Source organism: Labrus mixtus, chromosome 5, assembly GCF_963584025.1.
Source record: "Labrus mixtus chromosome 5, fLabMix1.1, whole genome shotgun sequence".
Lineage (NCBI taxonomy): Eukaryota > Metazoa > Chordata > Actinopteri > Labriformes > Labridae > Labrus > Labrus mixtus.
This window is the reverse complement of record NC_083616.1, coordinates 76,701-93,871: the sequence shown is the minus strand read 5'-3', so window position 1 is coordinate 93,871 and position 17,171 is coordinate 76,701. Positions and strand designations below refer to the sequence as shown.

The 17,171-nt window shown below is 38.9% G+C and overlaps 1 long non-coding RNA gene across 1 annotated transcript; it reads left to right on the top strand.

The window, feature by feature from the left end:
• The first annotated feature begins 1,512 nt into the window (after positions 1 to 1,512).
• LOC132973657 (uncharacterized) lies at positions 1,513 to 3,642 on the top strand. Its single transcript, XR_009673048.1, has 2 exons — positions 1,513 to 2,498; positions 3,066 to 3,642. It is a non-coding gene; the product is annotated as an uncharacterized LOC132973657 (long non-coding RNA).
• The last annotated feature ends 13,529 nt before the right edge of the window (positions 3,643 to 17,171 follow it).

Below are 17,171 nucleotides of genomic sequence, written 5' to 3'. Positions count from 1 at the left end.
TCCAATCTCTAAGAAACAAGAGCGACAAATTACAAGGAAATGTCCTCCATTTACGGGATTATAGAGATGCATGTCTAATGGCATTTACTGAAACGTGGCTGACTGACTTGGACAGGGACTCTTCAATGGATATTACCAGCTTCGGGGCTCCTGTGCGTTTGGATCAAAACAGTGATGTGACTGGTAAATCTCAGGGAGGAGGAGTATGCTTGTACATCAACCGCAGATGGTGCAGTAATGTAACTGCATGAGCGGCTGTGTCTTCCCGATATCAAGCTTCTGTCTGTGTCGGTAAGGCCATTCTATCTCCCGAGGGAATTCCCTCAGATATTTGTAACTGTTGTCTACATTCATCCTAAAGCTGACCAAAAACTGCTGCCGACATAATCTTTAAAGTAATACACAACTTGCAGTCCATATCCCCGGATGCTCCTAATTTTATTTTGGGGGATTTTAATCATTGTAATCTTAAGAAATCCTTGAACAATTTTTATCAAAACGTCACATGTCCAATACGACGCAACAAAACTCTGGATCAATCAAGGGGGCATATAAGTCTGAAGCAGGGCCTGCAGTTTGTTTTAAATAAGTTATTTGAGGTTGAAAAACGGGATTTTACGTCATATTTGATGATGATTGACAGCCGCAGATCTTGCGTAGCTCTGTTTGTGAATAGCAAAGTTACGTAGCAAAGGAACGCCGAGACGCCATTGAATTTTTCCGTCCAGTTTTTTCGTCTTTTTTGAGCTGGCAAAATGAGTTGTTCTGCAGTAAACTGTTCTAACTGACCTGTTGGATCTAAGGGCTCTTTGCAGTTTTTAAGATTTATGTGTCATTGGTTAAAGTCGTTATCTAGCTAGCTAACACATAAGTAATCTAAGGTTAGCCGAAATGTTGTAAAGCTAGGTTACTTATCCGGCATGATTTATCTTTTTATTTTATTTGAGCAAACCTAATAACTGACATGCTATGTTTCTTGATATTGTTTTATCATTATTGTGATTTAAATTGTATTTAAAACCAGGAATCGTAATATAAAATCCACTCATGCGGTTCATTGACTGTACAGTTATTTTACAGCAAAAATAAATACGTCTGGTAAGGTCTCAAAAAAGTATCTAGGGCAAAAACAAAGCCAAATAATTGTAATCTGGCCTGCATCATTACTAATGTGTACATGTTTACAGTCTGAGTGATAAGTGGGCTATACCGAGAGTATAACAGGTTTTACTTTCACCGTGCAGAGTGAAATTCATAGTACTATATACGAGGGTAGAATATTTCTCTATGTATCCAGATAAAACTAAAGGTAAGATCTGATTCAATATAATTGTTACTGATTTAAGAGACTAACTGAAACGTGAACGCAAACATCAACAAACAGCGGCAGTGTAATGCAATATTAACCGAGCATCATGCTGCTTAAACGTGATAAATATTCTGCATTGTCTTCCACACATCAATTCAACAGTCATAAGTTGATCATACTGTAAATTTAATGAAGATTGAGAATTTGTACTAAAAATTGACAAAACCTGACAAAACCTGCGGTGATTGTGACGGTGTCTGTATTTAACACCTTTGAAAGGAAGGTGTTAATGCAGGAGACCAGTGTTACACACAACATGCTGCTGTTATTGTAGTTAGGAGGAGACATAGGTACAATAAAAGAAGACATAAAGATCGTGTTTTTCCCCACACATGTTAATATGTTTTAAATGTCATGCATTTATTTTTTATTTCGCTTCAATAATCGTTAACGAAGAGAAACACCATGATTAAACTACAGGCTATTGTTGCCTTTTTATAGCCAAAGAAAACTGAACATCCACAGCCTCTGCATTCAAAAGAATTTCAACATTGACATTTATATCGTCCTATTTCCCTCTTTTCACCAACATTATATTTTAAACTGGGATTTCCTTTTTCTCTGGTCTCTCGTCTCTCCCCCAGCTCGCCCCCTCCGGTGCGTTCCTCTCCATAATGCGCTCGTCTCCTCCCTCTACAGCCCGCTGCTGCTACTCTGTAGGACGCTTTGATTGGGGTACCTCACCAATAAAATACTATTTTATATTTTATAAGCAGTTTGCCACCACACTGCACTGTTACTCTCCAAAGGCATATGAGTATGTGCGTGACAACTTTAATAAAGCTTTACCACACAGTCACACCATCCACACAGCTGATCCAGGGTTTACTGTAGCATCTTTTACAGCACTAAGAGGTCATGTACAGGCAAACAGAGAGAAGGGAAAAGAAACAATCTGTGCTCTCAAATAACAAAGCAGTCTCAAATCTTTTTGAGGATTGTAGGATCTACTTTGCATACAGTACATCCTCTGATAAATAAAGTGAAGTACTTTGATTGCATTTCTGTGGTGTTCCTGTAGGTGACCGTGATGCAGCCAGACTGAAGCAGCACGTTGTGAAGGTGGACGCCATCATCTTGTCTTTGCAGTGCTGATTCTGAAGAGAACGCCTTCACATAGGACTCAAAGGTAAAATTATCTCTCATATGATTGGACCGTGTTATTGTAACCGCTATCAGCATCAAAGTAATTTTAGTAACAATTTATAATCTTTCTCAAAATGTAAGGAAGACTAGCAGAAGATTTTAACAGCCTCTATCATTCTGCAAGAAGTTCATGTTTAAATTGTTCTTCTTTCTGTCTAAAAGGAAATCAGTGCTTAAAGGAAACAGCAGTCCAGACTCCGATGCCCGCTCCGGTGAGGTTCTGCACACAAATCTGATTATGAGAATATTTAACATTAGTTTAATTTATCAGGCTGGCCCATGTGATGACAGTTTAAAATAATCTTCAATAGAAAGTGACAGGAATTTAAAACATAAATCCATAAAGTTGATCATATTATTGGATTGATCATGTCTTATTATATATTTTGTTTTTCCTCTTAAATAGTTATCATGTCTTTAAAACAAACTTTAGAACCTGAAGTTTAGCAGAACCTGAGGACAGATCTGATTTCAGGTCTGAGGCATAAACATCACAGTAAAATTCATTATACTTTACATTTAACTCCATGATTGTTTTTCTTTATTACAGAAGATGCCCTCAGATTCAGATCCATCAACAACCCCTGACAACATGGAGGACTCGTCCCCTGAGCGTTTCCTGTCCTCTCTCGATGGAGTTCTTCTCTTCAGTTAACTCTTGAAAACAGTAGCACAACATGCCAGACTGTTTGACAAGTCTGTGATTGAATAAATGGAAATGGAATCTCATGTTTATCTTGTTATGCTTATTGGCTTTAAATGTTTAATATTAAATAAGTTTGAAGGCCATTTATCTCAGACGAGACCGGCTGTGACAAGCTGAGCTCGTCTGTTAGCTTTGCTGTTGTCTTAGCTGTTGTTGGTCAAGAAGAACTTAATGTCAGTTCAAGCCTTTTCAAATGTGAGCTATAAACTTAACTGCTAAATTATTTTACTGTGACCAACACGTTGTAGTGCTCCAGTTAATCAGAGACAGTCAATTCAGATTTTTAAAAAGTTTATTTAAACATTTTATGAAAAAAAAAACTTCAATAAACAACCCCTGGCTTCATTAACCATGTGGAAAATAAGTAAGGGAGACCATCAGGTCGAACTGCTGGGACATAGGAGAAAGTATAAAACATAATTTAACAAAGAAATCCCAACAAAAATCAAATAAAGTATAAAGATCCTGGATGATTTTTTGACTGTTAAACTATGATGGAAAAGCAAATCCAACACAACCCTCCAGCATCTGGCCTTTCAAACACAGGGCAACATCATGGAAAGAAAAATAGCACCATTGAATATTGACCAGGATCTCTGTGTTTTATCTGAGGATGACTGTGGTAGCCTTCTCACTGTTCACTGTAACAAAGCACGAGACTCTGTCCACCTTCTCACTGTTCACTGTCACAAAGCTCCAGACTCTGTCCACCTTCAGTTGTGCAGATGTCGATCAGCTCCTCTGGGTGATGGCAGAGAGGACTCTTCATCTGGGAGAGCTGCTGGTGTAAGGTCATTTCTACCACAGTGGATGAGCAGGGTGTCTGGCACAGGTGAAAGAAGGAGGAGGTTCCTTCAAACTGTGACCCCAGCCTGACCTCTGTAACAGGTGTGCAGATGAAGGTTGAAATTAGTCATTTTTAGTTTCTGTTGATTGTAAATGGAAAAGAAAACATCACCTTTCTATTTAACATTTAGCTGGTGTATGACTCAGTGTGATTTTAATTTTAGATGTAGCTTGTTTTTACAATCCTCTTATGAAACTTCAAAAAAATCACAGGATATATAACTTTTAACAGATACACTTCACCTCTGTGGAAGATGTCAGACCATCTACTTTTATCTCTTCTTTGCCTAAATGAAGATACAAAAAACAATTGATTTACTGTTCACTTAAAATATATTAGAAAGAAGCCTGGAATTCAATAATAAAAACTGTGAATTGACTAAATGTATTAAATAACCATGAAATTGACGCCTTTTCACCCTTATCATACTTAAAATATTGAATCTTAAATTAAATACTTAGTTTACAATTAAAAATATGACAATGTACATGTTATAATGTCAAATTTTTTATGTTAATTATATCGTCGACCACTCCCACCAACAGTGCCATGAATTTGCGCATCTTTTGCCAAAACCAGTTGATTAATTGGAGCCTATTTAAGGGCATGCAGGGAACAAAATTGATTACAGTTTATGTCCAAGAAAGTAACCGATGGCAGATCTAGCCTTGCTTGAAGACCGTCAGAACATGTTGGAGTGTGACGAATGGCTCATCAGCCGATTCCGACTGCCAAGGCATGTATTGCTGCAACTCTGTAATTCCCTGGAACGGCATCTCAGCGCCCAGACACACCGCTCTCACCCAGTTCCTCCTAAAGTCCAAGTCCTGTCCACTCTAGGCTTCCTGGCTACAGGCGGATTTCACAGCCTTCTCTGAGCTGTGCCGTCCCAAAGGTCTTAAATGACATTATCAGACAAATTGCCAGCTACATAAAATTCCCCTATAGCGAACAAAGCCAGATGGATGTGAAGAGGGGGTTCCATGGCATCACTGGAATGCCAAACACTGTTGGAGCAATAGACTGCACCCACGTGAGCATCAAAGCTCCATCTGCCGACTCCATGCAATTTATGAATCAAAAAAATGACCACTCCATCAACGTGCAGGTAATCTGTGATGCTGACTGCCACATCCTAAATGTTGTGGCCCGCTGGCCAGGAGGCACCCATGACTCCTTGATTTGAAACAACAGCACTGTGGAGGCAGGAGCTCTAAGAAACGGATGGCTTGTTGGTGAGCATATTTTATGTTATATTTTATTAATCTTTAGCCTCTATCCTGTTTATGCTAAAATGTTGTTGTTTTTAGGTGACCGGGGATATGGCCTTAAAACCTGGATTATGACTCCATTTACGAATCCTGAAACCCCACAAGAGGTGCGCTATAACAACATCCATGCCCACACGCGTGCCGTAGTAGAGCGCACATTTGGGCTGCTGAAGGGTCGTTGGATGTGTTTGGACACAGCTGGTGGCAAGTTACTTTAAGCCCCTGAGAAAGAGTGCAAGATAATTCTGGTGTGCTGTGTCCTTCACAACATTTCAATGGCTCATGGCATCCCCTTACCACCAGAGGCCCAACCACAACCTGCCGACGAGACTCCCGCTGAGAGGCCATTTAAGTAAAACAGGTTTTTTTCTGATTGATTTGCACTCGTTAAGTACAAAAACAGCCAATTGCAAATATCAACAATCAATAAATGATTTACCAATTTAATTCAGATTTCTTCGAACAAGTCAGTAACACTCTATGTACCTTTTTTTTTTTTTTTTTTTCAGTAATTATTGATGCTGATATGAATGCCATCCTTGATCCCCTATTGGACAGATCTAGTGCACCAGCTTACCCTAGCCACCCGTCAATAGCTTTCCAAGGTTTGATAAGTGATTTTAGCTTTACAGATTTATTTAGAGTCATAAACCCTTCTTCAAGACAATACAGTTTCTACTCAGACAGACATAAAAGCTATTCTAGGATTGATTATTTGCTGGCTTCTGCAAACTTATTTACTGAAGTTCACTCTGCTGTAATTCATACTAACTCTCTATCTGACCATGGTGTTATCGCCTCAGAGTTAACATTAACGGGTACTCCGGTTAGATCCCCTAGGTGGCGCTTTAACACCATGTTACTTAAAAACAATGAATATTATGAACACTTCAGGAACACTTTTAAAGTTTTCATTGCAGATAATGTGAACTCTGTAGAAGACCCTCGAGCTCTATGGGCAGCAATTAAAGGATTTATAAGAAATACAGCAATCTCCTTTGCTTCTCACCTTAATCGTCAGAGATTGGTCAAAATTAACACACTTGAAAATGATTTGCAAAAGCCTGAACCATGTTCAGCAAAGGGATGGTTATATTGAGGATATAAAAAAGAAAATAGATTCAGCCAGAGTTAATTTGACCAATCTATTAAAAAGTAGAGCTGAATTCCAAATACATAGGACTAGAAGGAATTACTATTTTCATGGTTCAAGGCCTAGTCGTCTTCTTGCTTTGAGTCTGCAGAAATGTGAAAAATACTCAACTATTGTGGCTATTAATACAGAGCAAAGATGACTTACTTCTCCTAAAGCTATAAATGCAGAGTTCGCTTCATTTTATTCGGAATTATACAGATCTGAAATAATATTAGATATTAGAAGCTAAATGTGATTCCTTTTTGCAAGATCTGAATCTCCCAGCTCTACCCCAAGAGGATGCGGAACACCTTGGTGTACCAATAACTTTGACTGAATTAAAGACTGCAGTGGCTGGAATGAAAAAAGGCAAATCTCCAGGTTGGGATGGGATCCCCCCAGAGTTTTATTTAACTTTTTGGGAACAGTTGGGACAATATTTTTTAGCTATGATTCATAGATCCATTGAGGTAGGGGCCTTTTTTAACGACTTGAATTCAGCTTTAATTGCGGTACTGCCCAAACCTAACAAAGATTTAACTAAATGTAGCAATTATAGACCATTATCTATCCTAAATGCAGAAATTAAAATTTTTGCCCGGGTCCTGTCCCTCCGCTTAGAGCCCCACAGGACAAAATTAATTCATTGTGACCAAACAGGCTTCATGAAAACTCGGCTTGCTTCTGATAATCTGCGCAGACTACTTCATGTAATTCATACTGCCAAAGACATACCTTCCCCATGTGCTGTATTGAGTCTTGATGCAGAAAAGGCCTTTGATAGACTAGAATGGGGATATTTATGGGAGGTCTTGCAGCGTTTTCAATTGGGCTGTAATTTCATTAATTTAATTAAGTTATTGTATAATAACCCCACTGCAATGGTTAGCACTAATGGCATTATTTCAACCAAATTGTCCTTATCACGGTCCTGTAGACAGGGCTGTCCTTTAAGTCCTTTTTTATTCGCTCTGTCACTAGAGCCCCTCGCTCAGAAGGTTCGGAAACACCCTTCTATAACTCCTATCACTTTCAATAACACTGTTCATTCCGTTTCGTTGTATGCTGATGACATATTGTTGTATTTCGATAGGGCGCCTACTTCACTACCTCATATTTTGGATACTTTTAATGAATTTAGTTCCCTGTCTGGTTATAAAATCAATTGGACAAAATCAGCTCTTTTCCCGTTGAATTCAGATCTAGATTCCAGTACTCTACCCCAACATATTCCAGTTGTCAAACAATTTAAGTACTTGGGGGTCGATATTTTACCCTCACTAATTAATATTGCAAATAAGAACTTTCAAGGAATTTATAGTAAAATTGAATCAGACCATGAAAGATGGGCCTATCTACCAAACTCTTTAAAAGCTCGTGTATCAGTAATTAAGATGGATATACTACGACGGATAAATTTCTTTTCGTCCATGATTCCTTTGTCGCCCCCCAACTGATTATTGGGATAGAATTCATACCTTGGTAACCAAATTTATTTGGAGAGGGAAACGACCACGCATAAAGTTAACAACTCTTCAGCACCATAAATCGGAAGGTGGTCTTTCAGTCCCTAATTTTAAACATTATTTTTGGTCATTTATTCTGAGACCAATATCAGTTTGGCTTAATCCCGACTCGGCTGCCTGTTGGAAACCAAGAGCAATTTAACATCCCCTCATAGACTAGAAGATCTGATTTACTCTGCTGTCCCTTTGAAACGAGCAAAACTGCGTCTTGGACCCATAATGAGTTTCCTATTATCAATATGGCGCCTTGCTGAGAAAGAATTGAATACTACGTGTGGATGGCATCTTAACACCCCGAATTTTAATAATTACTCTCTTCTCACTGGGGGGGTACCATTCTCATACCCATCTTGGAGAACCAAAGGGGTACATACGTTTGCTGACACTCATAACGACAGTGGGCTTCGGAATTTTGATGATTTAAGACTGTCGTTTAATTTATCAAGCTCATTTTCTTTTACCTCCAACTGCGTGCATCCATGAAAGCATATGGAGTACCTTGGAACTCTCCACTTACCAGGCATTCTTTGCATTCCATCTTTGCCCCAAATGGGCAGAATAAAGGTGTGGTTTCTCAGATATACTCACTCTTCCGGACAACTTCCTATAAAGAGTTGCCTATTGCATGGGTATGGGCTGGCGACTTATAGATATAGATAAACAATATGCTGGAGAGATTAAGCCTGACTGGAAGAGGATATGGTCCTCGATTGTTATTGCCTCGAGGAACCCTGATCACCAACTGATTCATTTCAATTACACTCATAGGACGTATCTAACTCCAAGAAAGGCTTATCTCATGACACGACTGTCATCCCCAAACTGCACATTGTGCACAGAAGGACTCACAGGTTCCTACATGCACATGTATTGGGAATGCAGGGATGTTAAAACATTTTGGGGTGAGGTTTGTGATATTCTATCTGATGTACTGGGTGTACCTGTGCAATGCTCTCCCGCTCTGCTGCTCCTGAATGATACAACCTCATTAAAATTAACATGTATAAATACACATATTCTTTTAACAGGCATCACTGCAGCCAAAAAGGGTATACACTGGAAACCCCCACATGCAGTCACAAAAAAACAGTGGATTAACACATATATTGATATCATTGGTGTGGAGCTGTCAGTGGCAAGAGTGCATGGTGCTGCAGCTGTCACCATCTCAGCATGGGAATTGATGCTAGAAAGAATTAACAAACTGCTGTAAGCGCTATATTACTATTTTATTTTTTATCTATGTTCTGGAATCTGTTTTCACTGCACACAGTATTTATTTATAATAGAGACCAATGGGGTGGGGAGGGAGGGAACGCCACAGGGTTTATGTTTCACTTTTTGTCTGTATTTTTATGATTGTTTGCTCTGTCTGTTATAAAAGGAAATTAAAAAGTTGATCACAAAAAATAAATGATTTACCATTAGGCGACGGTTGAATATCATCACTTTCACCCTCATTTCAGGAACATATTCCTGATATGGATGTGTCTCCAATAATTGCAGATCAGGTGGTCCTTGTCCTCCTCCAGTTTCCTTCCTTTTTTTCTGTTCAGCTAGTCTTTCTTTTGTGTTCACTTTAATATCAAACCATTTTTTCTTAACCTGAGCCACGGTGGGAACCTCAGGAGACACAACATTTACTGCCTCAGTAATTGAAACCCAGGCTTCATTTTTTTTTTTTATCATGGTGACTCCTGATGATACGCTTCGGAAAAGTGTTGTTTTTTTTGCCTCAACCTCCACAACAATAACCGCTATTTCTGCCGAGGTGAAATTCTTTTGTTTTTTTCCTTTTGGGGCCATCTTTAGCAACTCAATAGTTTTTCTCCAATGCTCTTGTCTTGATGCACCGAACAGGTTGCGGGGACTCGCCTGTCAATTTAGAATGATTCTGATTCACTAATATATGCAAGGTGGTGAGAACAAAATATGCTGGTACGCACGTGTCATAAATCCGATGGTGATTTTGCGTACGCACTTATTTTATGTGCAGATTATCCCTCCTGTTGTCCTGGGGTCAATCTGACCCCAAATTCAATCTTTTGCCGTCAAATATGTTTTTTATTCATCAAATGATCTGAAAATAATGGGGGTTGTTCAGTACTATGCGCTTCATGATTACAGTAAATTTGAGGTAATTTGATTGAATTATGTTTTTTTTTATTGAATTTACTAACGTCTGTTGTCCTTTGGGGTCAAAATGACCCCGCAGCAGAAAGTGGTGCAATGGAGCAAATGATCACACCATACTGCTTTCCAAAACATCTTTGATCTTGGATGTTTGATGTTTGGGGTCAAGCAATAGTTATGACAACAACAACAACAACAACAAAACTCAGTTTCCTGCAGTTATGACAACAACAACAACAACAACAACAACAAAACTCAGTTTCCTGTACTAGTGAGGTCTTTGACTGCATTAGTTTACGAGTAGAGAGTTGAAAGATTTACTAGTAAACTAGTAGACAGCAAAAATTCTTCATGTTAACTAGTAAGGTGCAAAATGTCTACTAGTTAACTAGTGAGGCTGGGTATGGCCAGTCCTTTAACATTAAATGAGTCTGGCTGACAACTGGCAATTTAGTTTTCACTATTGGAAATTACATTTCAACATATCAATAATGTAATTTCGACTAGTAAGAATTGCATTTTAGATATCTAGAATTAATTTGTGATATTTGTAATGTCAGAACAATTGTAGATATCATAAATGAACTTTGTCACTCAAATAATTGAATTTTTGATATCAAGAATGAACATTTTTAGTGAGAATTGAGTTGAAAATTACATTGTGGATATGTTGGCTTGGAATTCTAACATGTCAAAAAGCAATTATTGATATCTGCAATTTCTTAATGATTTAATGTTAAAAGGGCTTGCCACAGGCTCGGAAATGTTTACTAGTTAACTAGTAGTAGCTACAATGTCAATTAGTCACACTAGGGGGAGCAGTTTTCACCTTACTAGTTTACTAGTAAAGCCCCGTACAGTTTACAAGCAAAGCCCCATACAGTTTACTCGTAAAGGAATAAGTGCCTTGATGTCCACTAGTTAAAATAGTAGGTATCTTTTTGGCCTCTGCAGCAGCTCCCCCTCACCCAGCAGCCCCTCCTGGGCAATCACCCAAAAAACAGGCGCAAATTCTGCCCTCGCCAGAGTGATCGCAAAACATTGGAAATGTGCCAAAAATGCAGTGCATATACAGATCATGCCATTACTACCTGCCTCGCATGCAGGCATGTAAATGAGTTCTTATTGGCCTTAAATCTCAAATGGAATAAAAAATGGTGCTAATGTGATTGAATGAAGTTGTTACTAAAGGTGTAACACCGAATTGGGTTTAAAAATCCACTTTATATTCTTTAAATTACAGTCAAACCGGACGGGGTCAATTTGACCCCCGGAGGGCAGCAGGTGTTATTATTTGCTGCCATTCAAAACTTTCAAATGATTCAAACACAGCATCTTCACTAAACTTATACTTAGACATATACCACTCTGATAAGTCAAAGACTCAAAATGAAATAAATTCAAAATATTTTTTTTTCCACACAAAAAAAGGGTATACTTTTATGTAAACAAGGTCTATTGGCCCTAAAAAAAAAAAGAAAAAAAAAAAGGGAAAATGCGTGGTAATGGGTTGGACTGAAGTCAGACTAAAGGTGTAACACAGAATTGATTGAATTAATTTATGTCATATGACTCAAATTACAGTCAAATTGGGCGGGGTCATTTTGACCCCAGAGGACAGCTGGTGTATTGCAATCAGGAGGATATTATGAGGGTTAAGAACATTTCCACGCATTTATTAGTGAATGAGGCCCAATGTTGTCATGTAGATGTGCCTCAAGGTTGTTCTGAAGAGGAGGTTGGGCTATTGGGACTTTAACCTGATGCACTAAGTCTGCCACAGGAATCGGTTAAACCCAATCAATTCCTAAGAGAACATCACTTAACAGTTTTCATTTAAAAGAGATTCAGGAAATCTTCTCCCAAGGTAAACGTCAGACAGAATTATCACACTGATGATGTTTTAATCTAAATGACATTAAAGAGCCCATATTATGCCCTTTTTGGGGTTCGTATATTTAATCTATGTACCTACTTTTGTATGTTCACAATAGCTAAAGTCCAAAAAAAGTGTCTGTTTTCGTGTACTGCTCCTCCTTGCTCCCTCTACGCTCTGAGTCTGTCAGCTACGCTCTGCTGAGCCCCCACTGTTAGACCCCACGTGGGTCAAGTCTGCTCTGATTGGTCTGCTGATCCGCTCTGTCGTTATCGGTCAGTTGCTCAGCACAGTTCTTGGAAATGTCCCGCCTCTTTTACCATATTGGGAATACAGCCACTGGCTCCGTCCGAGGGGAGCAAAAACATTAGCACCTTAGCACTACTATGCTACCGCAGGCTACAGCATATCGTGGGCGTGCTACAGAAGTTAACGGGCGTGCAACATGAGCTTCTGGGCTTGCCACAACGAGCCAATGGGCTTAGATCAGTGATCTCACACTGACAAGACGTCGGACTGACAAATTTTTATCGAGGGGGGCTAGAACCGAGCGTTACATGCAGCTAATGCTACAGCTAACAGGAGGACGTAGGAGAAGCCGCGTTTCCGCAGACTTTTAATTTTTTCAAATAGATGTGCCTAAACATGCACAGGACACTTGGAAAACACACTAAAGAGCATATAAAACCAGAAAAAGCATAATATGGGACCTTTAAGTAATTTGATCAAGAATTGTCATTAAAATTACTACACGTCATCAGAAAGCTGTTGACAACATCACATAGTGGAGGCATATGATCTGGACGTCATCATTTGGGTCAAGGGCTCCAACATCTTCAAGGTATCGGAATGCTGCATAGTAGATGTTGATGACTGTGCACCACAAATCAGGCCATAGCCTTTTATTGATTGTCTACACTCTTGCCGGTTATGAAGCTCTTGCGTGCTGATGGAAAAACACAGAACATTCTCAGCAATCCAAATTTAACAGTAAAGGTTAGACAAAACATTTCACATGTGTGAATTCAGAATGTAATTATGAAGAAACGTCCCATTCTTTGCATTAACTTGATGACACAATGACCCTCTGTAGCTTTCAACCATGCATGATGTCAAACATTGAAAAGAAAACAACCACTAATCTTAGCCCATTCCTCATGGGCGATTTGCTCCAGTTCTCTAGTATTCTTTGGTCTGCGTGCTGCAACTGCCTTCTTCAAGTCCCACCAGAGATTTTCAATGGGGTTCAAGTCAGGCGACTGTGATGGCCACTCCAGAATCTTCCAGGACTTCTTCTGAAACCAAGCCTTGGTGGACTTTGAGGTATGCTTGGGATCATTGTCCTGTTGGAAGGTCCAATGACGACCAACTTTCAACTTCCTCACTGATGGCATGATGTTTTCTCCTAGAATTTCCTGATATTTTATTGAATACATCTTTCCCTCTACACGCTGAAGGTTGCCAGTGCCAGAGGAAGCAAAGCAGCCCCAGAGCATCATGAGCCCCCGCCATGATTCATTGTAGGCAGGGTGTTGACAATGACACACCTGATGGAACTAATTGAGCCCTTGATTGAGCCCTTGATTGGTTGCATCAGGTGTGCTTGAAACAACACTCGATTTGCAAATGTGTGCTTTTATGAGGTATTCTATTCAGGGGGTTGGATAATTTTGACACTGCAGTATTCTTTAAAAGTTGCACTTTGTGTTGAATATGGAGAAACCAATACTAACAATCATTGTCTAAATTGTTGTTGTTTGGTTAGTTCGTTGCAAAGAGCCGAAAGTTTGTAAATTTAGCCAATAAACCTAATTTCCAATGGGGGTTGAATAATTTTGATTGCAACTGTAGCAGAGGAAATATTTGTTACGGAAAAGCTAACAATATTGAGAACACAAGGAGAACAATTTGAACAAAAGTGGGAAAAATGGATGATGTATAGATCCCGGAGACACGACACCATTAGTGAAAATGTTAGTGGATAGACAAAGATATGATTGTGACTGTAAAAAATAAGATGTGTAAACTCCAACAGTGCTGTTATTTTATTTGTTTCTAATTATGTTTCATTTTTTGTCTGTGTGTAAAATGTTTGAGAAAATGCAATAAAAGCGAGTTAAAAAGAAAAAGAACCTTTATGGTGACCCCATAATCTTCCCTCTAGCACCACTATGTCTGCCATGTTTGACTGGTGTTGAAATAATGTAAACATGGTCATCTGTGGCCTCGAGGTTCCACTAATTTTGTTACTCATTGGGCTAAACTACTTTGTATTCTTTGTTCTGACTAAAATGCACCAGGTCCTACCAGGTCCCCGCTCGGGATGCTCAAGCATGTATCTTGCCACGTCAACATTTTCTCCTCCGTGGTCGCTACGGACTCATTGAGGCAGACCACGATCATTCACTGCTTGCAAGAAGCACTGCAGTACTGTTGAGGTCCTGTTGTTGTTGCTGGCTGGTAGAGACATGATTTTTCAGCTGAACCCATCAATGCCCCCATGGACAACTATTCTCCAACTTTGAAAAGAGGGGTGAAATTAGAGTCAATAAATGTAGTTAAAAAAGGTAGTTTGACCTCAATGGTCAACAACATATTGGCACTCGGGATGAACCCATCTTCGCCCTGTTGACTACTATCGGCATAACAGCAAAGAGATGACATTCATCCATGGCAATAGCCGATGTTTCTCTGTTACATTTAATTTATGTTGCACAAAAATATTTTGTGTGGCATAACTTGTTTTTTGTTTTTGTTTTTTCAAAGGTATATTTATTGAAGGTTTGCTCATTTTAACAAACAAACATAAACATCCATGTACATAAAATCCCTCCCAATAAAACATCATCCTCGACAAAAGGGAAAAAAAGAAAACATAAACACATATACAATAAATAAATAATGCAAAATCGCAATTGACACTAAAAACAAAAAACAAAAAATTATACATCCAGAATATGCAGAAAAATAAAAATAGTTAAATAAAATAAATATTTATACACAGAAATAAATGACGTAAAAAATAAAAAAAGCAATAATGTAAACTCAAAATATACATGTTTAAAGTATTACATTTGGTCATCAACCCATTCACTCTCATTATTTAAACCTTGTTTCTCTAGCTGTATCACAAGTTATCAATCATCTGAAAGTGCAGCGGTATCATGTGCCCTTGCCCGATCACAGGCACAGTTCATAAAATTCACAAAGGGAGTCCACATCTCATTCAACTCCTCAACCTTCCCTCTAATTATGTTATAAGTCATTTTTTCTAACGCCAGGTTGGCAGACATTTTCTTAATCCATTGACTAGAATTAGGTCTCTCAATATCCTTCCACTTTAAAGCAATGACCCGTTTAGCTTGTAACACACAGAAAGTAATTAGTTTGCAAGTCCTTACATTCACTGAGAAATCTTCAGGGTATATGTCTAATAAACAGAGTTTTGCTTCAATGGGAACAGCACTGCCTATCAATTTAGAAACCATTTCAAGAACTTCTTTCCAGAACATCTGGAGCTTTTGAGATCCCCACATACAATGCAAAGGGGTACCAAGCCCTGCATTGCATTTAACACAAAAATCAGGAATACAGGGGTTAAAATTATGCAGTTTAACAGGTGTGATGTAAGTCCTGAACAGCCTCTTATACTGCAACAGTTTGCATCTAGTATTTATAGTTTGTGTTTGGGCCAGAAAGCACATCTTTTCCCAGTCCTGGACCGAGATGTCTTCCATGCAGATGAATACGAAATGGAGTTCTCTTTAGAACCTTCTAATAATATACCGTAAAACTTGGACAACTGACCCCTGCCATGTAGATTGTTTACCGTAAGATGTTCAATAGTAGACAGTGGGGGTTCCAAAATTGTTTTAATCTGAGAAAATATAAAACTCCTAATTTGTAAGTATTTGAAAAAGTGTTTCCTGGGAAGATTGCAGTTTTCAACCAGTTGCTGGAATGACATAAGAATACCTTGATCATAAAGGTCTTTCATAATCCTCCAGTGCCTGAATCCCATATCAAGCCTTCCTGGTCTGAAATGATCATTTCCCCAGATTGGTGTAAAGCATGTAAGTTTGGCAGTTTCATTTAAAAAGGAGTGGGACTCATGCCAGACTAATATGTTATTTTTGAGGAATGGATTGTGAGTACGTTTAATAAGTATTTTAGGTTATACTGAATAAAGACATAAGTGCAGTGGAAGTTCTAATGTATCATTTTCTATCTCTATCCATGCTGGCACATGGTAGTACATGGCAGCATGAAGTTGAGCTGGCCAATAATAAAGCGTCATGTCAGGCAGTGCCAGCCCTCCGCGCTCCTATGGTAGGTAGAGGAGAGAAGGACGCAATCTAGGTCGCATATTGTTCCATATGAAGGAGGTGAGACACCTCCTAAGTGTGGAGAAAAGGGAGGCAGGTAGAGGGAGTGGGATTTATTGAAAGAGGTTTAGAAGTTTTAGCAGGGTCGACATCTTAATAGTATTAATGCGCCCTATCATAGAGATAGGCATAGAGCTCCACTTTTCTAAAGACTCTTCAACCACCTTCATCACAGGGTCATAATTGGTTTGATATTGTTACAAATTAGCTCCTATTTGTAACAAGCAGAAGGAGCAAACAAACTTCACCGTTTTGAGTGCTTTTTTTTAACAATTCTCACTCCCAACATCGGAAATAAAATATGCCAAATCTGTAAGATCAGTGATGTAGTGTGTGTGTATGGATGAGTGAGACAACAAAAATACGATCTCCAAATGAGGAGCTGGTGTGCTCCCTGGCAGTCCATCTGAGAATGAGAGCGAGCTCTGGGTCTCCATTGACAAGGTGCTCGACATTGGCCTAACGACCCTCCTTCTCCAATCACTCTGCAGGACACAGAAACATAGGTTAGTTAATTGAACACACCAATCAGGACAAACTCAGGGTTGTCACAATATTATGGTGTTAATGTCAGGGGTTATTTTAATTCCTAAATAAGTAAATCATTCTGGAGCCATTGCAAACTGCGTATGGATCAGAGGACATTCCCTCTCTCTAACAATAATAGAACGCTTTTTATGGTTATTCGTTTTAAAGCAAGAGAAAGTAGATGACAAAGCCCCTTAACTGAGGTTCCCAGATTTGTTAAAAACAAGACAATATCGTCTGCAAAAAGAG